Genomic DNA, 27,873 nt, shown 5'->3' with positions numbered 1-27,873 from the left:
GCAACCTTGGATGAGGTTTTCAATGGGGTTACTGGAGATGCCTAGCAATTTCTGCAATATTTATACCAACCGCTGCAGTGAAACAAAAAAGGTAACACTGCATCACTGTAACTGCTGCATGCACCTTTAAATGTGCCATAATTTATTGCCTATTCTTATAGACGCAGGACCTCTTGCTATTGACTTTGTTCAGTAAGCAACCGTCTTTCATTGCTTCAATTTCTATCTCTCCATCACTTTATTGTTGCTCCGGGTGTGATCATTTGATTTTATTGTTCAAATAATATTGTTTTATCATGTGTGAATGATTTAGCCGACACATACATGCTTTCATTTTTTTAGATGTGCATCGGAATGTTTTCTACGTAGAAATGGATTGATTGAGTTGTATCACTGGTGCGAAAACCGACAGCTTGGCACCCCCAGAAGATCTGTGTCCTATGGTTGGAAGGGGAATAAAGGAGAGGATAATCAGCGGAAAAGCCTGCGTAACAAAAGGTAGCACTGCATCACTGTAACTGCTGCATGCACCTTTAAATGTGCCTTATTTTTATTGCCTATTCTTATAGACGGTGGACCTCTTGCTATTGGCTTTTTGCAGTAAGCAACCGCCTTTCATTGCTTCAATTCCTATCTTTCCACCACTTTCTTGTTGCTTCGAGTGTGATCATTTGATTTTATTGTTCAAATCATATTATTTTATCACGGGTGAATGATTTCGCCTAAACATCCATACTTTCATTTTTTTTAGGTGCGCATCGAGAGTGTTTTCTACGTAGAAATGGTTCGATTAAGTTGTATCACTGGTGCGAAAACCAACAGTTCGGTACCCCCAGAAGATCTGTGTCCTGTGGGTGGCAAGGGTATATAGAAGAGGATAATCATGGAAAAGCCTGCCTAAAAACTTACAAAGATGACGCAAAAGCGAAATGCTGATCAGGGTGAGTGTCTGATTAGTTCTGTTAACCCACTTCACTTGCTAGGTGATGTGACTATATATGAAGCACCTTAGTATATTTTGTGGTATACTCGCTGAAAATTGTGTAGACATTAAATTTTTCCTCGTTAAATTATTATCATTAACGCACGAATTGGAATAAAGCGAAGTCATCCGCACATCTAATGCCCATAGACATTAGATGCGTGAATGAGTTCATTAATTGTGTTCCTATGGGAACATGCAATAGTTTGTCGAATATATTAATATGGTAAAAGTCTACTTTTTTACTGTTAACCGGAGCAATACATATGCTCCGTATCATAGCCTTATTTGCCTATACTTTGTGACTGCTCTTTCTTAAATTGTATTCTGCAGAGTACACGTGTGTCATCCCGTACGCCTATTTAACTCGCGAACAATTTGCAATCGAATTCCTTTTGTGATGTTGTTTCAGCTACAAATAACGAATGACAGTTGTGACAATATAGGTAGCTTTAGGTACCACGTGTAGCGCGGAAATTTTTAATATATATGATGATATTTTTATTCACCGCATTGACTAAACCAGCCTGTTTGAAGAGACGAAATGAAAACAAATATGGATGTCTTTGGACAGGAACAGTAATCGTGGAGTCATGACCATTTTGTTTTAATTAAATTTCCCTATGTCGTGGGCTAATCTCTCGACACAAAGGAAAGACCCTTAGGTTTGCAAGATGCGGCGTAGTTATCTCAGAAAAAAAAAACGCCTATCTCTTAAGCTGGAAAACCCCGTTTTTGTCATTTAAAAATGTTGGATGTTTGGAGCCCTGCTGCTTGCGCACTAAAATTTTGTCATCCATTGTTTTTTACTCACCACATCAACATAACTTTTATTTGTATAAGAAGTATTGAAAGCTTGTTTCATTGATGCAGTTGATTTAGTAAAATATTGCAAACTTTGCTTCAAGCGCAACGCGCTACAAAAATGTTTATTTTCAACCTTACATACTGGCGTGATGCGTTACGTTGTTTGCACTAAAATATTCTGTCTTTATTACGCAGGTTATATTGTTAATTTAAGGCAGAATCTGGAGATCTAAGCTGCTATGTGTGTTCTCTGTAACGCTGGAAAGCAATTTGCTTATGATTGCATTATAAAAAATTACACATTTAAAAACCATCTTTAAAAATATAGTATTGTTAGTTATGGTCAAAGCTCAGAAATGGAATAATATATTAATAGACTAGATTGGATACTACTGCACCTAGAAATAAAAAAGAATGAAAGACAGAGAAAAAGTGCAGCCTTCACTTGCGTTCTGCCATGAAATTGACAGAAATAGCGAATTAATACCATTTTAAGCTAGATTATGTCCTTGCAGACAAGCAGAAAAAGGCTTTATTAGCGCTGACAATGCTTTAAATTTTACTTACAGTAAAATGTAACTAAATTCAGCAAATACTAAATTGAAGTTTTGATGCCTACTCTATAAGGGGGAGTCATATAAGCAAATCTATAGATTAAAAACAGGCATTTTTAGATTTTTAATTATACATTTTGTAGAATTCAATATATTTACTGACTCATACTAACAAAGTACTTTGCATTGTTTCCAGAGATTTCGATAAAAATCGATGTTGCGGCATTTTCTTCAGTCCTAATCAGTTTTCCTTATTTTACCATTTTTTTTAATTTTGGCCAATTTAAATATTATATGTAGAAAAAAACAAACCTAGAGCTTCAAGTTTTTCCAGAAATAAAGAATGGAACCTAGATAATGCAGAGTAATAGTTTCAGTGCCAGGAAATTATTGGATCTTGCAAGAATGCAGGCTGAATTTGGCCATTATCAGGACAAGCACTTGGTTTAATATTTAATGTTATATTTTTAAACAATATAACGCAACACTTTTTAGTCCGCGATATTGCTGAGGTACTGAAGATTCTTGAGAGGTATTTGAAGATCGAAGATCTTTTTTTTAATCGCAGCAAATTTACCCTTTACTGCTGTTTTCGAATTTTGGGCAATTTTGATGCGTTGTGTAGAACACACCTAGCGGTCTGGAGCTCCAAATATTGCCTGGAATTAAGAACATGCGTTAGGAAGTGGAAACATATTTAGTGCAACCGACCTAATGCATCACATTCCAGTATACAAGGTTAAAAATGCATATTTTTACAGCGCATCGCTCCTGAACCAAACTTTGTGATTTTTTTAATAACTCAACTGCAAAAACAAAACGGGTTCCTAATACTGTTTGTAAATGTAAAGCCTGCATATATTTAGTGAGTAAAAAATAGTAGATGACAAAATCATGGTATCCAAATTTGCAACATTTTGAAATGGCAAAAGCAGCGTTTTCTACCTCTAAAGATATACCGTAATATTTTTTTTTTGTTTGTTTTCGAAGAAACTACGCCGTATCTTGCAAAACTAAGGTTAATTCCTTTGTGTCTACAAATTTGCCCACCACATATAAAAATTTCATTTGAAACGAAAGATGGTCATGGGACCTCTATTATGTTTCTTATAAAGGCACCCATATACGCTTTGAGAAAGCCACTATCAAGGGCCTATTTTTAAAATTACATATTTCGAACGGTTGGGCCATCTAAGAAAATTTGAAAGCTAGGCACACCTTCGGTGTCGCCAGCCCTCACTTTGTTACAGCTGCACTTGCGAAGCTGAATTAATACGTTGAGTACTTTATTTTAGCCACGAATATTGGTGTCAATTTTAAAGAAAGACCGCAGTGACGTGATTCCCGTAATATTTGTAAGTGAAATCTGTAAAGCTTACAAATATACCTATATGTATGATCTCATGCAGGTTTTATTCAAGTTACATTACACCTGCTGTGCTTGATAGCTTGAGCCAAGGGTTATAAATAAACCATTAGAAACAGGTGATGAAAACCGATGACGCATTACCGGCAGCCTCTTAGGACAGCACAGTAAAGTTTTATTTTGTACTTAGGGAAGTGAGGTTATTCGCTCCAAGTACTAAATATTCACTTTAGACAATAAATACGACTTACAGAGTCGGTGAGCACGTTCGGAAACCTCTGTTTCGATATTTGCGGTTAGAAACCTCATGTGTACCTTTTTTTTCTATCTGCAGTGTTATGTAGATACCGGTTATGTAGATACCGAAACCGTTACCAGCCCATTCGCACACCTCAATTGTGCTGCTCTCAACATGATTTTGAGCGGACGAAACAACCTGCCGCTATGATGGCTGGTCCCATGCATGAGTAAGAGCGATATGCTGGCGATGGTTGCCTCGCGTCAGCCCTTTGGCGCACATGAAGGCGCGAGTTACACTGAGCGCGCTGAACTTTGCAGTGCGGATAATAACTACAAAGCGGTAAGGATACAAATGAGTGGAACATTATTTTTCAGCTGTAAAGTACAAATACGGTCTTGTTGAACGGTTGGGCTGGCGCGGACAAAGAAACCATAGGCAACTTATAGGTCTAACGCTACACAGGGCTGTCGAGCCAAGCCAAGGCCTCAATTGTATTGTCCGGCAATCTGATTTTTGTATTTTCGGGGTTTTCTGTTGTATCTGGGGGACGAAATGCAGACGTGATGGTTCTTTATCGCTAATAATGAAACGTGGTTTGTGCCGGTACTCTTCAAAGTAGCAACACCACTTATTGTGTAAGTCATTAATCATAGGTAAATAATGTCAATTAAAGATTCCAAACAAAACCTTTTCTGTGGCGCTCAAGGTAGCTTCCAGCAATATGTATCTGGTTTCCTTCCCCTGCCTCGGAAATGTCTTTTTTATCCCTGGGATCAAATTTGCTTGGACAAGCAATATATGTGTAAAAATGGTGCACCTCATATTTCAAATGACTTAAGATATCATCGGATGACTACATCACTACTGATACCACTGAAGGTCCTTATAATAGCTTGAGCGACAGCCTTTTATCATTTTAACAGGCTAGGAAACTCATATGAATACGGAATGAAGGCTGATATTTTCTTTCGAATATTTTCTAGGATGCCTGAGGAGAGGCAGCGTGTACCTGAGTGACGTCCTCTCCAGAAAGACCGCTGCAGCAATCAAGCGATGGCTCGTGACAGTGAAGTAATAGGACGGCGGGCACAACGAGCAGGGAAACATGACATCTTCAACTCAGTCTAGAAGCTGAAAGCCAGAATAAATTGATGTGAAGCCTCACAAACTTAGCTGTAAGTGCCAATTTTTTATTAGCAGGGCTTTGAGCATGTTTCGAATATTTAAGAAAAACCAATAAAAAGTGCTGTTTAAACGTACATTTGCTGATGCTCAGGCTTTTTTGAGCTACATACGTATGGGTTGCTTTTCACCTGCCCGGAGAACACCATTACTGATGCCACAAAGTTAGAGCCCGCTTGGAAGAGAAGATGCGCATCTCAAAATACTGCCGCAGCGCTAATTTTCCATGCACAATTGAACTGCAGACGTTTTAATGAGTACACCATAGGCCATGGATGAGTAGACCACTAATTATACATGGATAAACCACCTGTACCGCCGAAGTGGTTGGGCCATGTGTGGGTAAGCCATGGCCCATATGCATGACCCTAGCGCGGCAGTAGGCTGGCCAAGTCGGCCATACTCGTTGGCCCGAGGTCCACAGCCGACGGTGGATAAACCACCGGCCAGCGAGTACCGCCGAAGTGGTTGGGCCATGTGTGGGTAAGCCATGGCCCATTCATGACCCTAGCGCGGCAGTAGGCTGGCCAAGTCGGCCGTACTCGTCGGCTCGAGGTCAATTGCCGATGATCGGTCGTTCTTAGGCCATTGTCAATCCCCGACCTCGGGCTGAGGTAGGTGGCCTAGGTCGGTCCGGTGAGTTTCAGTCGGCCATATTGGCAAGGGCCGAGTACGGGCCGACCATAGGCTTGCCGCTTGGGTTGTACGCTTCGCCGCAGTCCTCTTTGTACCGATCCCTGTAAATAAACTCCCCGTACGTACAAAGCACGTAACAATAAGTTCACTAACCGGTTTAAACATGTAAGCGTGCACCAGCGCCATCTTCATCCCTAGCGGCAGATGTGAAACATCCTGCTATACCGCGAGCGTCGCGTAGCACATGAGCATTAGGTGCAGAGGCAGCTGGGCTACAGCCCTCTAATACTACGTCTTTGCGACCTCCAGACTGCCAGAACAGAAACCCTCGCAAGCTGTTAAGCAGTCAATTGAAAGAGAAATGAGGAGCTCTTACAGCATTTAAAGGAGCGAACAGTCTGCGAGTGCAAGGCAGACGTGGCGTTTCTTTTTTTAATGTTTATACTGTTGAGATTTACAGGAATTTGTCTTACGTTATTATTGGAATAAAGAGCATTAACTGCAAAGTGGAAAGGGAAACAGCGCGCCGATGATGGGAGTCGAACCCACGATCTCCGATTGTCGCGTCCAGTGCTTTTCAACGGACCTACATCGACGGCTGTCCCCCCTTCGGTTTGCTTGGGTATATACTGTAACGATTGTTACAATAAAGAATTGCAGTAACCGCTTAAAGAGGGCACCGGGAGAGCTGGGAAGAAGTATATGAAGAGCTGAGTCAGGAACGCGGGCAACAGGAACGGGCGGGCGCTTCAACGTCTTCTACTTCGTCCCATTTCGCTCCTTCTTCTAGCTCTAATGCACGTGTCACTGCCACCTCCTCTGGAGCATCGCCCCGATGCGGTGTTACTGTCAGGCAGAAGAGCGGGAAGAGAAAGCATTCAAGAGTTACACCAATAGTCTGGCATCACGGGGTAGACTACATGCAACCTTAAAGTCAGTCGGAGGTTCACTCGTAGTAGGGCTTCATTCGCACCACATCAACAACGTCACTGCGCTTGCCGTTGTGCGATGAATGAGCCGCGAGGCTGGTACAACTTCATACGTTATGTCGCTGAGGCGGCGGACAACAAGGTAAGGGCCGAAGTAGCGGCGCAGTAACTTTTCGGACAGCCCGCGGCGACGAACGGGTGTCCAGATCCACACATAGTCGGCCGGGTTGTAGGTAACGTAGCGGCGTCCAAGGTTGTAGCGGTCAGCATCGATCTGCTGCTGGTGGTGAATACGCTGTCTGGCCAGTTGCCGCGATTCTTCCGCGTGCTGAACATAAGTGGCGACATCGACGTCAAGTTCAGTCTCACTGTCAGGGAGGTCCACGGGTAGCATAGCACCAAGCGGGGTGGTTACGTGGCGACCGAAGACTAATTCAAACGGAGTGAACCGTGTCGTTTCTTGTTGCGCGGTATTATACGCGAACGTTGCGTATGGAAGAATTTGGTCCCTTGTTTTGTGCTCGACATCAACATACAGGGAAAGCATGTCGGTCAAGGGCCTGTTTGGGCGTTCCACCAAGCCATTTGTCTGTGGGTGGTAGGCTGTTGTACGTCTACGGCTGGTGTGCGTGAGCTTCAGTACAGCCTGGGTGAAGTGAGCCGTAAATGCAGCTCCACGGTCGGTAACGATAGCTGCAGGAGCCCCATGACGCAGGACTATGTCGTGGACAAAGAATTCGGCGACTTCAGCAGCAGTACCGCTTGCAAGTGACGCAGTTTCAGCGTACCGCGTCAAGTAATCCGTCGCGACCTCAATCCAGCTTTTTGCAGTGGACTACTTCGGAAAAGGGCCGAGGAGGTCGATGCCAATTTGCTGAAAGGGGGTCTTTGGGGGTGCTATAGGCTGCAGAAAGCCAGCTGGTCTCGGAGGAGGAGATTTGCGCCGTTGGCAATCACAGCATGTTGCTACGTATTTACACACTGATGGTAGTAATTTGGGCCAGTAGTACTTCAGCCGAATCTTTGCCAGCGTACGACTGATCCCCAAGTGGCCGGCGGGTGGTTCATTATGACAAGCGCACAAGAATTCGTGCCGTAACTGGGATGGCACCACAAGCAGAAACGTCTCCCTGGTGCTGTCAAAGTTGTGCTTGTAGAGCACTCCACGCCGTAGAGTAAAGGACCGCAGCCCAGGACGAAACAAACGGGGTACACTAGCATTAATACCCTCCAGGTACTCAATGAGTGGCGACAACTCAGAGTCGGTCTGTTGAAGTTGCACCATACGAGGGATGCTGAAGGCGCAAAGGATAGGACAATCATCGCTGATGTCTTGCGTAGCCGGTTCCACGGGTGCTCGTGATAAACAGTCTGCATCTTCGTGCTGCCAGCCCGACTTATAGACGACTGTCATGTCGTACTCCTGTAACCGGAGGCTCCACCTGGCCAACCGCCCAGAAGGATCTTGAATGCTGGCTAGCCAGCATAGCGAGTGAAGATCACTGACAACACGAAAAGGTCGCTCGTAGATGTATGGTCGGAACTTACTCAGAGCCCAGATGACGGCAAGACACACCTTTTCTGTCGTCGAATAGTTACTTTGCGGACGAGAAAGTGTACGGCTCGCGTAGGCGACCACTCATTCTTCATTATCCTGCCACTGTGTGAGGATCGCTGCGAGGCCGACATTGCTGGCGTCAGTGTCGATATCTGTGTCTGCATTCTCGTCAAAATGAGCTAGTATCGGTGGAATTTTCAGGCTGCGACGGAGTTCCTTGAAGGCTTCCTCTTGGGCACTCCCTCATAAAAAGAGTGTGTCACCTCGAGTCAAGGCTGTCAATGGCTCAGTTAGGCGAGAAAAATCTTTAACAAAGCGGCAGTAATAGGAGCAGACCCAGAAAACGTCGGAGGGCCTTCTTGTCGGTTGGGCGTGGGAAACTGGAGACGGCGGAAGTCTTGTCGGGATCTGGGAGAACACCTTGTGCGCTGACCACATGTCCCAAGAAAAGGAGCTCCTCGAAGGAGAAATGACATTTCTCTGGCTTGATAGTTAATTGCGCAGACTGGAAAGCTTGAAGGACAATGCGCAATCGCTGTAAGTGTTGTTCGAAACTAGACAAAATAACGACCACATCGTCAAGGTACACTAGGCATGACTGCCACTTCAGACCAGCTAAAACAGTGTCCATAATGCGTTGAAACGTGGCCGGCGCAGAACAGAGCCCAAACGGGAGCACCTTAAATTCGTACAGAACGTCGGGCGTCACGAAAGCTGTTTTCTCGCGGTCTCGCTCGTCCACCTCGATCTGCCAATATCCGCGTTTCAGATCTAAGGAAGAGAAGAACCTGGCGTCTCGGAGTCGGTCAAGCGCATCATCGATCGTGGGCAGTGGGTACACGTCCTTTTTGTACCCTGATTCAGTTTCCTGTAATCAACGCAGAATTGTAACGTATGGTGTTTCTTTTTCACCAGAAAGACCGGCGACGCACACGGACTTGTTGACGGCTGTATAACGTCGTCTGCAAGCATTTCATCGACTTGCACTCTAATAGCCTCCCACTCTTTAGGCGAAATATGGTATGGACGCTGACAAACTGGTGGCGTGGCTGAATCGATGACGATGCGATGGTTGGCTACCGGTGTACGTCCGACCGTGGAGCGCGTCGCGAAACAATCTTTAAAATCAAGTAGCATGGACAACAGAAGGTTCTTTTGATGAGGTGACAAACCCGGGTTGATTTTAACCTTCTGAAGGGCGTTATGTGCTGCGGCATCGTCATGAAAATTCATCTCCACGGGGCACAGATGCGGTAACCCATCTACATCATGGAGGAAGGCGACAGCCGTTCTCTTCGCGAGGTGTTGAATTTCATTGGTGAAATTCGTCAGGAAAACTGTCGCACAGCAGTCATTTAGGTCGACAAGACCGCGCGCAATAGCCACTCCCTTCTCGAGCAAAAGCGAAGGGTTACTGTCCGCAATACCTTCGTAGTCGTGAAACCAGTCGTTCCTTACACCAGCACACTGGACCGTGGTGGCAGCATTACGTCGTCTTCGACAACACGCAGAGCATTGACTCCTGGGTCTTCTGTGGCACTGTGCGCCAAGGTTTGCTTTGTCAAAAATGTGACACGCGCCTCGTGCAGGTCAATCACAGCACCGTTTACCTGTAGAAAGTCAAGGCCAGGATCAAATCCCTCGAACACTCGCGCAAGACGACGAATTCACCGACGTAGACGAAACCGTGGATGCTTATACGGGCTGTACACCTTCCGGCCGGGCTAATGAGGTGACCTCCTACCGTGTGAATGCTGGGGCCCAACCACGGCGTCAAAACTTTGCTCAAGTCCTTGGCGAGGGCATGGCTCATCACCGAATAATCTACCCCAGTATCAAGTAAAGAGACAGCTTCAGTACCGTCACTTGTAACACACAGATCAGATGTAGCACGTCGGATGCTGTCGCTACCCTGGCCATGTAAGAAATCAGCGTTTCGGCGCATCGGCGACGGAGGATTTTCAGTTTTCGCGTCAGCAGCAGCCTTGCCTCCGGAGACCGCCGGAATTAGTTTCCGCGAACTGGACTGGGAAAACGCCGCTCAGGAGCGCGGGCGTCTCGGCGAGGACTTGGGGAACGGTAACGCCGAGGAGACGATGATCTAGAGTCATAACGGCCGTATGTTCCAGGCCTCTGACGAGCCAACAGGTGAGCTCCGATTCCGAATGGTCGTTCGCCGTTCTGTGGGCAAGGATCGTCGGGCGCGAAACCACGCAGGCGCTCTCGGCTATATGGGCAGGCCCTGCAATGATGACCCGCCTCACCACAGTGGTAGCAGAGGGGCCGCCGGTCCGGTATACGCTACACACCACATTTCCGTGGCCGCTGATAGACTGGTAAGATCAAAAAACAGCGCGGCTACTTGGGACAAACAGAGAAGGGAGAATAACGGACAAGCGCTGGCGATTAGTGAAGCCAAGGCGGCCTGGTCCTGAAGAAAAGCGGTATTAGAACAAAAAGGAGAGCTCAGCGTACAAGAAATAAACTGCAGAAGAACGGAAATCTGAGCTAGTTGGTGCATTGCAAGATCAAAAAACAGCGCGGCTACTTGGGACAAACAGAGAAGGGAGAATAACGGACAAGCGCTGTCCGTTATTTTCCCTTCTCTGTTTGTCCCAAGTAGCCGCGCTGTTTTTTGATCTTGCAATGCACCAACTAGCTCAGATTTCCGTTCTTCTGATAGACTGGTCTAGCAGGCACACGGGAAAGACAAGGCTGCTGCATTGCTAGAGTGGCCGTGTTCACGTCGTAGACTGGTGCTTGCGCCTGACAGTGGAGAGCTGCATAAGTAGGTCTGACCTCAGTCTGTCTAGAAATCTCAGAGACTTGGTGCTGCGATGCCAGGCGCATCTCGCCCGGACGACTTGAGATAGCGACGTAACAGACGGCGCGCTGGGAGACAGCTGGAGGGCTTGTAATTATTCCCTGATGATCGACCTGATTAGGTTACGTAAAACGGATACGTCAGTCCCGAGCGGCATCGAAGAAATAGCGGGCCCAAGGGTGCTTACATCTCGATTATATTGTTGGGCTCGTTGCAGGAGCGTCTCCTCCATGGTGGTCGCTTCAGTGAGGAATTCGGCAGCAGTACGCGGTGGACTGCGCACCAGACCGGCGAAACGCTCCTGCTTGATCCTGCGCATGATGTGGCGAACCTTTGTCTCCTCGGCCATGGAGGGGTCAGCACGCTTGAAGAGGCGCGTCATGTCCTCCACATACATACGGACGCTTTCGTTAGTGCCCTGGTTGCGGGAGTGAAGCGCAGCTTCCGCTTTCTACCGGCGGTCTGCGTTAGGGAAAGTAGCTAGGAGATATTTATGCGAAATGTCTCCCAGGTTTACAGGTTGTTCTCGTGGTTCTCGAACCATGTCCTAGCGGAGTCTTCAAGCGCACAAAACACGTTATGGAGCTTACAGTTATTGGTCCAGACGTTGTAGCTGGCGACCCGCTCAAAGGTGTTCAACCAGTCCTGCGCACCTTCGTATACATCGCCGTGAAGAGGTGGCGCTGTCCGCGGCGAGTGGTAGAGGATGGGCGCCGGGGACGTACTATCTGTGATCATTTCCGGTGGGACCGTCGGTCGAGGCTGTGTCGTCCTCGTCGAGGTGGTGAGAGGTCCGAATTCAGGTGACTGGCCGCGGAGACGGCGGCTAGGACGCTGATGAACCGGTGTGAGCTCCGTGTTCTTATCTCGTAGGCGTACGCAGGTCGGGAAGCGTATGCCCAGCACAACTCCACCAGATGTGTAACGCTTGTTACACTAAAGAATTGCTGTAACCTCTTAACGAGGGCACCGGGAGAGCTGAGTCAGGACCGCGGGCAACAGGAACGGGCGGGAACTTAAACGTCTTATACTTCGTCCAATTTTGCTCCTTCATCTTCTAGCTCTAATGCACGTGTCAATATATTCACTAACCGGTTTAAACATATGAGCGTGCACCAGTGCCACCCTCTTCCCTAGCGGCGGATGTGAAACATCCTGTTATACCGCGAGCCTCACGTAGCACGTGATCACTAGGTACGGTGGCAGCGGGCTATAGCCCTCCTACGCAACCTTTGCGATCTCCAGACTGCCAGGAGCGAGACCATCGCAAGCTATTAGACAGACAATTGAAAGAGAAATGAGGGGCTCGTTATTAAAGCACTTAAAGGAGCGAACAGTCTGCGAGTGCAAGGGAAACGTTGCGTTTTTTTATACTGTTGACAATTACAGGAATTTCTCTTAGGGTAATTATTGGAATAAAGACCATTAAATGTAATGCGGAAGGAAAAACAACGCGCCGAGAGTGGGAGACGAACCCACGACCTCCGAATGTCGACTGCAGTGCTCTTCCAACTGAGCAACGTCGGCGGCTGTCCCCCCTTCCGCTTGCTTGGGTGTACACGTTCACAAACAGGTCTAAACATCTGAGCATACACCAGCGCAATCCTCATTCCTAGCGGCGCATGTGAAACATACTGTTATACCGCGAGCGTCACGTAGCACATGATCAACAGCGGCAGCTGGGCTACAGTCCTCTTACGCTACCTTTGCGATCTCAAGACAGCCAGAAGGGAAAGCCTCGCAAGCTACTAAGCAGACAATTGAAAGAGAAATGAGGGGCTCCTAAAAGCATTTAAAGGAGCGAACAGTCGGCGAGTGCAAGGCAAACGTTGCGTTTCTTGTTTTATTGATTATACTTTTGACATCTACAGGATTTTGTCTTCAGGTGATTATTGGAATAAAGAGCATTAAATGCAAAGTGCAAAAAAAAAACAACGCGCCGATGGTGGGAGTCGAACCCACGACCTCCGAATGTCGCATCCAGTATACAATAGACTAGGGTAGATTAGATAGATGGATAGAATAGAATAGAATGGAATAGGATAGAATAGAATAGATAGAATAGAATAGGATAGAATGAATAGAATAGAATAGGATAGACTAAAATAGATAGAATCGGAAATAGGATAGAGTAGATTAAAATAAAATAGGATAGGATAGAATAGAAAATGATAGAATAAAGTAGATAGAATAGAAAAAATAGGATATGATAGAATAGAATAGAATTGAAAGAATAGAAAAGAATAGATTAGAATAGACTAGATAGAATAGAATAGATAGATAGAAAGAATAGAATAGATAGACTAGAATAGAATGGAATAGATTAGAAATAATAGATAGAAAGAATAGGATAGAATGAAATAGAATGGATTAGAATAGAATAGAATGTATAGAATAGAACAGAATGAATAGAATAGATAGGATAGAAGTGAATAGAATAGAATAGAATAGGATAGAGTATAATATAATGAATAGAATAGGATAGAATAAAATAGAACAGGATAGAATAGAATAGATTAGAATAGAATGAATAGAATAGATTTGAATAGAATAGGATAGGATAGGATAGGATAAAATAGAATAGAACAGAATGGAATAAATACAATAGAATGAAATGGGATAGAATAAAACAGATAGAATAGGGTAGAATAGAATATAATAGATAGAAAGAATAAAATAGAATGGATAGAATTGAATAGAAATAATACATTAGAATCGAATATAATGGGATAGAATAGAATAGGTTAGAAAAGAATAGATAGGATAGGATAGAGTAGAAAAGATAGAATAGAATTGGATAGAATAGAATAGATAAAAAGAATAGAATAGAATGGAAACAAATAGAATAGAATAGAATAGATAGACTTGATAATAGAGTTAGGATAGGATAGAATAGAATAGACAGAATATAATCGATAGAATAGAATAGAATGAATAGAATAAAATAGAAAAGAATGTATAGAATAGAATAGGATAGAATAAAATAGATAGAATAGAATAGACAGAAAGAAAAGAATAGATAGATAGAATAGAATAAATAGAAAAGAATAGAATAGATTAGATAGATAGAATATCATAGATCGATAGAATTGAATAGAATGAATAGAATAGATAGAATAGATTAAAATACAATAGAATAGGATAGATTAGATATATAGATAGAATATAATAGATAGAATAACATAGATAGAATAGAATAGATTAGAAGAGAATAGAATAAGATACGATAGAATAGAATAGAACGAATAGAATAGGATAGAATAAACTAGATAGAATAGGGTAGAATAGAATAGATAGAATAGAATAGATTAGATAGATAGAATAGAATGAAAAGATTATAATGGAATAGGATAGAATAGAATAGATAGAATGGAATAGATTAGAATAAAATAGATAGATTAGATTAGGTAGATAGAATAGAATAGATAGAACAGAATAGATAAAAAGAATAGTATAGGATAGAACAGAATAGATTAGATAGATAGAATACAATAGATAGATAGAATAGAATAGAATAGAATGAATAGAATAGAATAGAATAGAATGAATAGAATAGGATAGGATAGAATAGAAAGAATAGAATAGATAGAATAGATTAGAGAGATAGATAGAATATAAAAGATGGAATAGAATAGAATAGATAGAATAGAATAGGATAGAATAGAATAGAATAGAATGAATAAAATAGAATAGAAAAGATTAGAATAGAATAGGATAGGATAGAATAGAATAGAATTGATAGAATAGGATTAGATAGGATTTGAAAAGATTTGAATAGAATGAACAGATAGAACAGAATAGGATAGAATAAAATCGATAGATTAGAACAGGATAGAATAGAATAAGATAGAATAGAATAGAATATTTAGAGTAGAATAGAATGGATAAAATAGAATAGAATGGATAGATAGAAAGAATGGAATAGAATAGAATAGATACAACAGATTATCATAGAATGGAATGGAATATGATAGGATAGAATATAATAGATAGATAGAATAGAATAGAATGAATAGAACAGAATAGAATTTTCAGATTCGATAGAATAGGATTGGATAGAATAAATAAAATAGAATGAAATAGATTAAATAGATAGAGGATAGAATAGAATAGATATTATAAAATAGATAGAATAGAATAGAATGAATAGAATAGAGTAGGATACGATAGAATAGAATAGAATGATTAGAATAGAATTGACTAGATAGATAGATAGATAGATAGATAGATAGATAGATAGATAGATAGATAGATAGATAGATAGATAGATAGATAGATAGATAGATAGATAGATAGATAGATAGATAGATAGATAGACAGACAGACAGACAGACAGACAGACAGACAGACAGACAGACAGACAGACAGATAGATAGATAGATAGATAGATAGATAGATAGATAGATAGATAGATAGATAGATAGATAGATAGATAGATAGATAGATAGACAGACAGACAGACAGACAGACAGACAGACAGACAGACAGACAGACAGACAGACAGACAGACAGACAGACAGACAGACAGATAGATAGATAGATAGATAGATAGATAGATAGATAGATAGATAGATAGATAGATAGATAGATAGATAGATAGATAGATAGATAGATAGATAGATAGATAGATAGATAGATAGATAGATAGATAGATAGATAGATAGATAGATAGATAGATAGATAGATAGATAGATAAATAGATAGATAGATAGATAGATAGATAGATAGATAGATAGATAGATAGACAGACAGACAGACAGACAGACAGACAGACAGACGGACGGATAGACAGATAGATAGATAGATAGATAGATAGATAGATAGATAGATAGATAGATAGATAGATAGATAGATAGATAGATAGATAGATAGATAGATAGATAGATAGATAGATAGATAGATAGAATAGATAAAAAGAATAGAATAGTTGGAACAGAATAGAATAGATAGAATAGCATAGAATAGATGGGTAGAAAGAATAGAATAGGTTAGAATAGAATAGATTAGATAGATAGATAGAATATAATAGATATATAGAATAGAATAGAATGGAATAGGATAGAACAGAATAGATAGAATATTATAGGATAGAATAGAATGAATTGAATAGATTCGAATAGAATAGAATATGATAGAATACAATACAATAGAATAGATTAGAATAGTATAGAATAGATAGAAAGAATATAATAGTATGAATAGAATAGATAGATTAGAATAGAATAGAATAGGATACATTAGAAAAGAAAAGGTAGAATAGAATTGATTAGAATAGAGAAGATAGACTAGAATAGTATATAATGAATAGAATAGAATAGAATAGGATAGAATAAAATAGATAGAATAGAATAGATTAGGATGGATGAATGGATGGGTGGATGGAATATAGGAGCGTCCCCTTTGAAACGGAGTGGTAGCAGTAGCTATCATGCTAATTTTTTCCCTATATCTTAATTATTGATTTAGAATGGTTAACTAAACCATGATTCTATTTATTAAATTGTGTTCCTACATTACTAACATTATGTCACTTCTCTGCTTTTAAGCCACCAATCTTCCAGTCGTTTTGTGCTAGTTTCCACCGCCGGTTTATTCACCCGGCCACTGTTATCTCTAAACCCCAGAGCTTCAGGAACAGTGATTGCGCCTGCACCAACTTCTGGATGGATACCATTACACTCGAGTAAAATATTGTCAATTGTTTCACTGGAGTTTCTACATACAGCACATGCGTCATCTCCATTGTTAAATTTCTTTTTGTAGCTGCGTGTTTTAAGGCACCCTGATCTAGCTTCAAAAAGTAGGGCACTGCCTCTTGAGTTATCAAAGAAATCTTCCTTCCTGATCTGCATTTTCCACTTTCGGTATAATTCCACACTCTGTTTCTTTTCCATCGAATTTATCCAATTTTTACCGTCTGTGTTTTTCACCTGTTGCCTAATGCTCTTTATTTCTCCGTCCTTGTTACTAGCATACTTACTAGTTAGTTTCCTAGTTCTTTTCCTCCATGGTGAGTCAAGCTTTTTAGGTACAGGTATTTAAATACTTTAGCTGCCCATCTGTTACTGTCCAATTTCCTCAGGCGTTCCTCATACAATATTTTACTCTGAGCTTCCCGTACTTCGAAAGATGCCCAGCCCATATCTCCCTGTACCGCCTCATTTGTAGTTTTGACGTGGGCACCTAGTGCTAATCGTCCAACGGATCTCTGATTTGTTTCTAATGTCGACTGTACCTCTGTATTTAGGCACAAAACCGCATTTCCGAAAGTAAGTCAGGGCACCATAATTCCTTTCCAAATACCCCTCAAAACCTCATACTTATTGTATCCCCGCAATGCCTTATGCTTCATTATCCCGGCATTCCTTCGCCCTTTGGCCTTAAGTGATTGCTCATGCTTTCCAATGTATGCCAATGCTTCGTTTACCCTTACCCCCAGATATTTATATTCTGCTACTCTAGGTATTTCAAGGCCTTGTATTTTAAGGCCCTGATCAGTTGAGCCATTGAAATTCATCAGACCCGACTTAACTGCGCTGAAAGTGAAGCCTAGAGCGTCCCCTTCGTCTCCGCAATACTTAACTAGAGTTTGCAATTCTTCCAGACCCTCAGCTAGCAGCACAATATCGTCTGCATACATAAAACCGGGCAGGCGCTGCTCTACCGTCTTTCAACCTAATCTATATGACAGGTTAAAACCTAGGTTACTGTCTTGTATCCTCCGCTCCAGGTTTATCATATAAAGCATGAACAGCACCGGTGATAGACTACAGCGTTGTCTTAAACCTTTGCATACTTTGACATACTGCGTACTTCTTATTCCTTCCCAGGTGATTTCTACTTTGTTATCCCGGTATATTTCCTGTAGGAACTCTATTATCTCATAACCGATACCTTCTTCTTTTAATATGTTCCACAGGATTGATTTGATTGACAACATCTTTGTTTATTCAGTATTCTCAGAACATGTGGGTGGGCCGCCTAGTCCGGTAGTCCATTGGCTGCTGCTGCTGCGCTGGCCCTCCCCACCAGCCAGTGCTGACGGTCAGGATCATCGCTGAGCAGAATAGCCTCCCACTGCTCCTCCGAGGGGTTGGGAATGGGGTCAACTAAGGAATTAAATTGGCATGCCCACACCATATGGTAGAGGTTAGCTACCTCTCCACAGTGTGGGCACTGCGGAGAGTATAGTTTAGGGTACCACAGGTGTAATTTAGCTGGTGTTGGGTATGTGTTGGTTTGTAGTCTCCTAAGGATGTTCTCTTCTAACTTATTGAGGGATTTGTGTGGTGTTGGGTACTCCTTTCTGGCTGTTCTGTATGGCGCAAGATTGTCAGCATACACTGCTAAACCTATCAGGTCACGGCACCCTTTATGGTCATCAGGGGGAGACGCCCGGTATAGAAGAGCTCGGGCATGCCTGTGAGCGGCTTCGTTTCCTCCTGGTAGTTCCAGGTGACCGGGAAACCAGATGATTGATGCTTGGTTGGGTGGGTGCTTAGTTAGCAATGACAACCCTGACTTATGAATTAATCCGTAATTGAAGTTGCGACAGGCGTTTTGAGAATCAGTGAGCACAACGGCGTTGGGGTTAGATGCTACAGCTAATGCAATAGCTGCCTCCTCTGCGTGAGTGGGGTTAGATGTTTTCACCGAGGCGCAGTTCACCATCGACCCCGCAGGCGTTGAGACTACGATAATCATGACTCCATTGTGTGGTCCTGCTGCGTCCATGTAAAGGGTGTTAGTCTGCTTGTCCCATTTCTTCTGCAAGGCTTCCCCTCTTGCTATCCTCCTCTCGATGTTATATGCGGGATGCATATTCCGCGGAATGGGGTACACTCTAGATATTTCAATGCATTGGGTAAGCACGAACAGGCTATCACCTAAGCGCCTACCATTTCTAAAGCCGTTCTGAAGTTCTCCGAGTATCTTGTTACATTCAACCCCTGCTGGCACCTTTAATTTTACATAACAGATGTTATGGTAATCGGCCTGTAGGATTTTATGTGCATCCTGTCTCCTTTCCCTTTATAAATCAAATTCATTTTACTCTGCCGCCAGCTGTCCGGAATGTGCTTATTCGTTACGACTGTTTCCAGAGCTTTTAACAACGTTTCCTTACTTTTTGGACCGAGTTCATTAATCAGCTTGATCGGAATCCATCTATTCCTGTAGATGTGTATTTAGGAATATTTTTTCTGCCTTTTTCCAGTTTAGATTGGTCAGTTCTAAGCTGCTTTGTATTCTGCTACCTTGTGTTGCTTCCTGATTTGCGGAGATTACCCTATCGTCGCTTTTAAATGACTCGGCTATAACTGATGTAATGTAGTTCACTGCGTTATCTCCCTTTAAACAATTTCCCTCGTTATCTTGAATCCGATCCTGCTTTCTTTGATTCTTCTTTGCTAGCCAGCTTATATGGTTCCAGAATTTTCTTGCTCCGCCTCTAGAGGCATCGTGTATATCAGCCATCCAGCGATCGGTAGACTGTCTTATTTTACTTTGGACAAGGACCTGCACTTGAAGTTTCTTTTGTCTATATGATTCCCAGTTTTGGTCGATTTCCTGCTGAGATACCTGTGCTTTCTTTGCCATTCGGTGTTGCCTTGAAGCAGCCCGTCGTTGTTCAATAGCTTCCCTGATTTCCTTATTCCACCAGCTCCGTGGCTTCCTCTTTCCATTCCAGCGGTTTGCTACTTTAACCTCCTGAATTTTCCTCCTTATGAGTAGTTCTACCTGTTCATAATTCCAGTCTTCCATGGGCCTTTTCTCTATTGCTTCCTCTATGTCTGCTGCTATTTGCGCTATTTGATCGTCGTTTAATTTTGCGTTTACGTTTTGTCTAAGTTCCATTTCTCTTTTCATCAAGGGCCCCATCTGCAGACTAATACGTTTATGATCACTTCCCAGACTACACCCCCCTTCTTCGTCTATTTCCATTTTTGTGACCTTGCTATAAATTTCCTGCGACATTAGACAATAGTCAATGGTCGTCTGCCTGTTGCGGAATTCCCACGTGATTTGGCCTTCACATTTTGTTTCTCTATTTACTATAACTAGATCGTGTCGCTCACAGAAATCTAGCATTAGCTTGCCGTCACAATCCGTGTATCCATCCAGATCGTCGATGTGGCCGTTCATGTCCCCCAGTAGAATAATATTGGCCCCGTTTCCAAACTGGCTTATATCATCACTGAGACATTCAACAAGATCCCTGTTTTCTTGCCTGCATTAATGTCCTGTTCCTAAATAAACTACCCCTAGCCATGTCCTTATGCCGGCAATTGTTCCTGAAACCCAGATATGTTCTTTACAAGATGATTTAATTCTTTGCCAATTTGTTCCCTGGTGTATCAACATACCTACCCCTCCACCTTTTTTTTCCGTTCTCGTTCTGTTGCACCCTTCCCAGACGTAGCCTTCTATAATCGGCGGATCTTCTAGATCCCTGAGATGAGTCTCGCAAAGAGCGTACACACCTATTTTGTCATCCTTCAACTGCTGTTCTATCTCTAGCCATTTCGCTCTTTTTCTACCTCCTTGCATGTTTATGTACCTGATCCTAGTGTTAAATTTCGTTTTTGTGCTTTTCTTGCTCGACCTACTCTTTGCCATTTTTAGGGGCTCAGCCTCCATTATTACACTTTCTTCTTCACTTCTAACTACCTCTGTGCACGGAGTCCTCGCGGACCCCCTAAAAAAGCTCAGCCCTGCCTGCCAGGCGCCAACCGATCTCTGCTCCCACCCTTCTGTTAAAATGAATGCCATCTCGTTGAAAAGCCCTACCAAAACCTGCTTTATGTACCTCCCTGTTTACCTCAACCACTTCGAAACGCTACTCCAGGCTTAACTTTCTTATGTCCTGATTAACTGTCACCACGTCCTTTTTCATCTTTCCGTTCAATCCTAGCACCTCTGGTACTGTGCATACAACTACCTGCGTCTGCTGTGCTATCTCCCTGATCTCGTCAACTCCTTTAGCTAAACTTTCCACCACTCCTGCAGCATCACCATTTAGGATATCGCTTAGCCCCGCGGCTACTATTACCATACTGCGCTGTGCGGAATTCAACAGCCTATTTTTACTCTCTTTTAGCACTGCCCTCATTGTTCTCCCTGGGAAGGCTGCAACCCACAGTCTCTTATCACCACTTACACGTTCCAAGATATCTCGCTTGCACCTGTTCATGTTAGAATCTCCGGCGATAAGCACCTGGGCCTTCTCTCTCCCTCTCCCAACTGTTGGCTCCTGCTTTCGGTTATCTGTGTCCTTATCTTTGGGATTTTCATTCTTCCTTACTTCTTCCTTTTTTCCGGATTCTTAGCTGCTTCCAAATAACTCTGACGGTTCGGATCCGCCTGACCTACTTTGCTTATGCCTTCCATGACAGTGCTGGCCTCAGCCACGTGGCCCGCATTGGAATGTTCGTCCTCGTTGGTTCCAAGGATAAAGTCGGCCCCTTTTTTTTTCAGTTTGATTAAGCTGTCCAAGCAGGTTCTGATTTTACGTTCTTAACAAACATACTTCATTTTCTAAATCATCCACACGAGACACTAAACTGCCCCTTTCGTGATCAAATCTATCTAGACGCGCACTCAGTACGCAACACCGACACAAAAAGTCGCTGCCTTCCGCTTCACCTACAGAGTCAAAACGCGCTTCCTTGAGATAAACCTGCGCCTCACATTGAGTACACTTTACCTTCTTTTGATTGCACATCTTAAGCGCTCATCGACTGAACTATATCTATTACGAATTCTCAGAATATACAAATCGCCAAAAGAAGACAGAAGAAACGACTAGCAAACACGCGTTAAAAACCAATTCTGCGAATGCCAATAGCCTACAAAAAAAAAATATTTATCTAAACAAGATAGCTAAATAATGAACGCCAAGAAAACCTAGCTGCCGGCACGAAAAACCAGGCTGCTATGACCAAGAGCTAAAATCTATTCTTTAGGCTGCACCTAACCTAACTAGCTGAAAACGAAATAAAGTTAATAAAAGAAAGAGCTCATCTATTTGGCGCTTCGGAAGCTCCCGTTGTCGCCAGTCCGTCCGTTTCCGGTAGCCACGTGCAATCGGAGGAGCGATGGAACACGCGTCCGCACCGCACGGCTGTCAATTCAGTCATCCACTCATATTAGAATAGAATAGATAGAATAGAATAGAATGGAATAGATAAGAATAAAACTAATAGAGTAAAATAGAATAGATAGAAAGAATAGGACAGGATAGAATAGATAGAATGGATTAGAATAGAACAGAATACATAGAATGGAATAGAATAGATATATAGATAGAACAGAATAGGTAGAATAGATAGAATGAATAGAATAGAATAGAATGAATAGAATTGATTAGAATAGAATTGAATAGGATAAAATATAATAGAATAAAATAGATATAATAGAGTAGGATAGAATAGAATAGATTAGAATGAATAGAATAGAAAAGAATAGAACAGAATGGAATAGGATAGAATAGAGTAGATTAGAATAGAATAGAATGAATAGAATACAGTAGGATACGATAGGAAAGAATAGAATAGAATGAATAGAATGAATAGAATAGATAGATAGATAGATAGATAGATAGATAGATAGATAGATAGATAGATAGATAGATAGATAGATAGATAGATAGATAGATAGATAGATAGATAGATAGATAGATAGATAGATAGATAGATAGATAGATAGATAGATAGATAGATAGATAGATAGATAGATAGATAGATAGATAGATAGATAGATAGATAGATAGATAGATAGATAGATAGATAGATAGATAGATAGATAGATAGATAGATAGATAGGACGATGTAGTTGTTTTTTCCGAAACATTTGATCAACACCTCGAACGCCTTCGAGCTGTCCTGGAAGCCCTCCGTTTTGCTGATCTCACGCTGAAGCCCCAGAAATGTCACTTCGGGTATACAGAACTCAAGTTCCTCGGCCATGTTGTAAGTGCTGATGGGGTGCGCCCGGATCCCGATAAGACTGCTGCCGTCGCACGATTTCCCGTTCCAGCTAATAAGAAGGCTGTTCAGCGCTTCCTCGGCCTGTGCGCATATTATCGGCGTTTCATTGCGGACTTTTCTCAGATCGCAGAACCTCTGACGCGCCTTACAAGGAAGGACACCTCCTTTGTGTGGAACTCTGAGCAGCAGATGGCCTTCTCTTTGCTTCGTGAGCGCCTTCAAACATCCCCTGTTCTGGCGCACTTCGATGAAGCGGCTGACACTGAGGTACACACTGACGCCAGTAGTATCGGTCTTGGCGCGGTCCTTGGTCAGCATCAAGACGGGTTTGAGCGAGTAATAGCCTATGCTAGCCGCACTCTCTCTCGTGCCGAAATGAACTATTCCACCTCAGAAAAGGAATGCCTGGCGGTCGTATGGGCTACTATGAAGTTTCGTCCCTATCTTTACGGCCGGCCATTTAAAGTCGTCACCGACCATCATTGTTTGTGCTGGCTGGCAAATCTGCGAGACCCATCTGGACGACTTGCACGCTGGAGTTTACGGCTTCAGGAATTTGACATAATCATTGTTTACAAGTCCGGCCGCAAACACGAAGACGCCGACACGCTGTCACGAGTTGACACTGGCGATACTACAGCCGATGACGATAGCGGTTTTCTAGGAGCCCTCAGCGCATCTGAGCTCAGGGATCGACAAAGAGCTGATCCAGACATCCTTCCACTCATCGATTATCTGGAAGGGCGTGATACGATTCTGCCTCGACACCTATCTCGGCACCTTGGTTCCTTCTGCATACGGCAAAACGTCTTGTATAAAAGAAACCCCCAGAGCCAAGACAGAACTTACCTTCTGGTAGTGCCATGCGAGCTCCGTGAGAATATTCTCCTTGCTTGCCATGATGAACCAATGTCTGGTCATTTGGGTTGCTCACGGACTCTTGGTCGAGTGCGCAACATGTATTACTGGCCAGGACTTTCCGCAGCAGTGAAACGCTATGTACGAAGCTGTCGCGAATGCCAGCGCCGTAAAACACCGTCCCAGAAGCCTGCCGGATTTCTCAAGCCCGTTAAAGTACCCCGCATTCCGTTCGACCAAATTGGAATGGATCTCCTTGGCCCTTTCCCTTTGTCGCAGGCCGGAAACAAATGGATAGTAGTCGCTACTGACTACCTGACTCGATACGCTGAGACAAAGGCAATCCCTCATGCCACAGCTTCCGAAGTAGCAAAGTTGTTCATGCACAACATAGTCTTGCGGCATGGCGCCCCTTCCTACGTCATTACCGACAGAGGGACAGCTTTCACTTCACAGCTGATCGACCGCATATTTGAGCTGAGTTGCACCACTCATCGCAAAACCACAGCGTACCATCCACAAAGCAATGGCCTTACAGAAAGATTGAATAAGACGATTGCGGACATGTTGGCAATGTACGTCGATGTGCAGCACAAGACCTGGGACGAGGTGCTGCCGTACGTTACATTTGCGTATAATACAGCCTTACAAGAGACAACGCACTTCACACCATTTCGACTTGTTTATGGACGCGAAGTTCAGAGCATGCTCGATTCCATGCTCCCGTGCCCAGATGATGACCAGCTATCCTCAGATGCCCAGCAATATGCCATCCGCGCTGAGGAAGCCCGCCAGCTCGCCCGTGTGCACATTGGGCAGCAGCAGACCACTGACGCGCACCGTTACAACCTCCGGCACCGCCAGGTTGACTACAAGCCTGGAGACCAAGTCTGGGTATGGACACCAGTTCGCCGTCCAGGCTTGTCAGAGAAACTCCTTTCCCGTTACTTCGGGCCGTACAAAGTGTTGCGCCGTGTGAGTGACCTCAGTTATGAAGTTATCCCAGACGGTGCCACACAACCAAAACGTCGAAAGCACAGCTCGGACATTGTGCACTTTGTGCGACTGAAGCCGTACTACCACCGATAGCGTATGGCCACCCGCTGTGACCACTCTCTTGCTTTTCACACCATTTTTACCGGCCCTTCGCATTTTTTTTTTCGGAGGGAGGGGGTAATGCCACCTAGCGTTGCCAGGTGGCGCATGACTGAGGTGTGAAAGGAGGACGAAGTTGAAGAGGACGACAAAGTGTCGCTTGCACGTTTGCGTCTGTGCTGCTGTGTTCTTGTGTCTGGGCTACCCCCTGCTATCATTGGTATCCTTAGTCACCGTGTACGTGACAATATAATAGATAGAATAGATTAGATAGACAGATAGAATATAATAGATAGTTAGAATAGAATAGAATAGTATGAATATAATGGATAGATAGAATAGACAGATAGAATAGAATCAATAGAGTAGAATAGAATAGCATAAAACAGAATGAATATAATGGATAGAATAGAATAGAATGAATTGAATAGATTAGAATAGAATAGGATAGGATAGAATTGGATAGAATAAAATAGAATAGGATAGAATAGAATATATTAAAATAGAATCTAATAGGTAGATAGAAAAAATAGGATAGAATAAAATAGATAGAATAGAATAGGATAGATTAGATGGAATAGAATGAATAGAATAGAATGGAATGGGATAGAATAGCATAGAATAGGGTAGAAAAGAATAGAATAGAATAGGATAGAATAAAATAGATAGAATAGAATATAGGATATTTTGAGTAGATTAGAATAGAAAAGGGTATAATAGAATAGAAAATGACAAAATAAAATAGATAGAATAGAATAGAAAAGAATATGATAGGATAGAATAGATTAGAATAGACTAGATAGAATAGAATAGATAGATTGAATAGAATAGTGAGAATAGAATAGAATGGAATAAATTAGAATAGAATAGATAGAATAAAATAGAATGGATAGAAAGAATAGGACAGGGTGTAGAATAGATACAATAGATTAGAATAGAACAGAATACATACAATAGAATAGAATAGATATATAGATAGAACAGAATAGGTAGAATAGATAGAATGAATAGAATAGGATAGAATATATAAGAATGAATAGAATTGATTAGAATAGAATTGAATAGATAAATTATAATAGAATAGATAGAATAGAATAGATTAGATAGACAGATAGAATATAATAGATAGTTAGAATAGAATAGAACAGAATGAATAGAATAGAATAAAATAGGATAGAATAAAATAGATATAATATTTATTTTTATTTATTTACAGTACACCCTGCAGCGCCGAAGCATTATAGCAGGGGAGTGGGCACAACGTTAAAGTGACAAAAAAAATCACATGAGAGAAAGAACAAAAAAAGCGGGGGGGGGGGGGGGGGGGGGGAGTAGACAAAGGAGTAATGAATTAAAAAGAAATACAAGAGGAACAACAGTGCATTCGGCCAACAATAATAGTTTGAAGGAACAGTAAAATCACAAATCATTGATTAGCCGTAAAAATACATCTCGGTCTGCACTCACATCAGCTGGCAACCTGTTCCATTCAGAAATAGTACGTGGAAAAAATGAGTACTTTTTGTAGTTAGTTTTACACGCCATTTCTCGTATTTTAAAACTGTGGTCTGTCCTATTAGAAATATAGTGGGCTGTTTTGAGGTACTTTTCCTTATCAATGCCTGTTGTGTCGGTGTATATTGAGTACAGAAGTTTGAGCCTTTGCTTCTGGCGCCTTATCTGTAGCGGTTCGAGTTCTATGTGTTTCTTTATCTGTGTTATGCTGGCATGTCTGGAATATTGCCTTGATATAAATCTGGCTGCGCGGTTTTGTATACCTTCTAATTTATCAATCAGGTACCGCTGATGCGGATCCCATACTGCAGACGCATATTCCAGTTGAGGCCTTACCAGTGACTTGTAGGCAGTACTTTTAAGAATCTGAGGAGCAGTTCCAAGGGTCCGTATGAGCAGGTTGAGCATTTTCCCGGCTTTTTTGACGGTCATATCAATATGATTTGCAAAGGACAGATCAGCAGTTAGTAGGACTCCTAGATATTTAACTTCTTTTGCCGTGCTGAGAGTGGTATCACCTAGTTTGTAGGTAGGTTCATTAGGAATCCTAGACTTAGTAAATGTTACCTGGTAACATTTGTTGGTGTTCAGGCCAAGTTGCCAGGTTTGGCACCAGGAGGCTATGCTGTTCAGGTCCTGCTGCAGGGCATCTACATCTTGTACATTTCGGATTGGTCTATAAACAACGCAATCATCTGCGAATAATCTTATTTGTGAAGATATGTTTGAAGGGATATCATTGATATAGATTAGGAAGAGTAGCGGTCCCAGCACCGAGCCCTGCGGCACTCCTGAAGTAACTTCAACAAAGCTAGAATTTTCGCCTCCAATTACCACGCATTGCATTCTGTCGCTCAGGTAGTCTTCGATTACTTTCACAACTTTATCATCCAGGTTAAGAGTTCTCATTTTGTACTTTAGTAGTTCATGTGAGACGGAATCAAATGCTTTGCGATAGTCGAGAAAAACTGCATCGGTACGGAACCTTTTTTCAGCAGTATCCGCTAGCTCATGAAAAAGTTCAACCAGCTGAGTGGTGCAGGACACGCCTTTGCGGAAACCATGCTGGTTGGGAAAGAAAAAGCTGCTTTGTTCTAAGTGTCTAATTATATTGCTGTATAGTAAGTGCTCGAACACTTTACAACATACGGAGCACAGTGAGATTGGTCTATAGTTGTTCACAGAGAATTTGGAACCGCTTTTAAAAACTGGTACGACATAAGCTTTTTTCCAGTCTTTGGGTATTAGGCTGCATTCGAGTGTTTTCCGAAAAATTACTTGTAAGTACTGAGATATACTGAAAGAACAGGCTTTGAGTACTCTAGGAGAGATTCCATCT

The 27,873-nt window shown here is 42.4% G+C and overlaps 1 long non-coding RNA gene across 1 annotated transcript; it reads left to right on the top strand.

The window, feature by feature from the left end:
- Positions 1–502: 502 nt before the first annotated feature.
- On the top strand, positions 503–4,979 carry LOC146171567 (uncharacterized). The gene is made up of 3 exons (XR_014702808.1): positions 503–600; positions 752–941; positions 4,934–4,979. It is a non-coding gene; the product is annotated as an uncharacterized LOC146171567 (long non-coding RNA).
- The last annotated feature ends 22,894 nt before the right edge of the window (positions 4,980–27,873 follow it).

This window comes from Amblyomma maculatum, unplaced genomic scaffold (genome assembly GCF_055883805.1).
Source record: "Amblyomma maculatum isolate TAMU_Amacu unplaced genomic scaffold, ASM5588380v1 scaffold_19, whole genome shotgun sequence".
Lineage (NCBI taxonomy): Eukaryota > Metazoa > Arthropoda > Arachnida > Ixodida > Ixodidae > Amblyomma > Amblyomma maculatum.
This window is presented reverse-complemented; position numbering and strand designations above follow the sequence as displayed.